Source organism: Herpailurus yagouaroundi, unplaced genomic scaffold (genome assembly GCF_014898765.1).
Source record: "Herpailurus yagouaroundi ecotype Mexico unplaced genomic scaffold, PumYag 190, whole genome shotgun sequence".
NCBI classification, from domain to species: Eukaryota; Metazoa; Chordata; class Mammalia; order Carnivora; family Felidae; genus Herpailurus; species Herpailurus yagouaroundi.
This window is the reverse complement of record NW_024412421.1, coordinates 34982251-34982849: the sequence shown is the minus strand read 5'-3', so window position 1 is coordinate 34982849 and position 599 is coordinate 34982251.

The window sequence follows — 599 nt, the reverse complement described above, 5'->3', positions numbered from 1 at the left end:
CCCTGGCGGGAAGCACTGACAAGAATGCTGTGATGTTCCAGCCGGGGGCTGGGGCGGGCAGCAACGGGCAGGTGCTGTTTAATGGGGGACAGAGCTTGTGTTTGGGACGACGGGAAATTTCTAGAGATGGATGGTGGGGATGTTGCGCAACAGTGTGGACGTGCCTCACGCCACAGAGCTGCACCCTTACTGCACTTTCACCCCTCGCGAGGAAGCGTCGGGCAAATCCAAGTGGAGAGGCATTTGACAAAAGACCAGTCTGCAACAGCAAACCTCTCAACGCTGTGAATGCCAAGGAGAGAAACCCATGAACTGCTCCAGACCGAAGACTGGGGCAGATCCAGCGGCCCTGGATTGGGTCTTGCCTTAGGGAGTGTGTGACTGGAACAAGGGCCCCACCGTTTGGGAGCGTGGATGGGGTCTCTGGATGAAGGGTACACAGGAGTTCTCCGAAACGTTCTTTGAAATGTGCTCCTGTAAGCTTGAAGTGGTTTCAAAATAAGCAGTAACAATAAACATAAAGGAGGAAAAAGGGCGAAAGAAAACTCGGTGGACTGAACACGAGCACCTGCTGATCCACTACAGCAGGAGGGACACGG